The following is a 300-nucleotide window of genomic DNA, read 5'->3' as shown; positions in this document are numbered from 1 at the left end:
GAGGTGGTACATGCCCCATCCCTGGAACAATTCCAGCTCAGGTTGGATAAGGCTTTGAGCAACCTGCTCTAGTCACAGATGTCCCTGCTCACTGCAGGTAGAGTGTACTAAATGACCTTGACAGGTCCCTTCCAACCCATGATTCTGCCTTGGGGATGCACATCTATAGGAGGTGGCGAGCATCCTGTAGCAACGTGAAGCAAAACCTCCACAGCTCTGTGCTCCCCATCCCCATTGCTGACCAGTAAATGCTTCTTTCTGAGTCAGCCCTGCCTTTCTCTGCTCGTAGGAGCAGCAAAG

This window comes from Merops nubicus, unplaced genomic scaffold (genome assembly GCF_000691845.1).
Source record: "Merops nubicus isolate BGI_N331 unplaced genomic scaffold, ASM69184v1 scaffold45795, whole genome shotgun sequence".
Classification (NCBI taxonomy): domain Eukaryota; kingdom Metazoa; phylum Chordata; class Aves; order Coraciiformes; family Meropidae; genus Merops; species Merops nubicus.
This window is presented reverse-complemented; position numbering follows the sequence as displayed.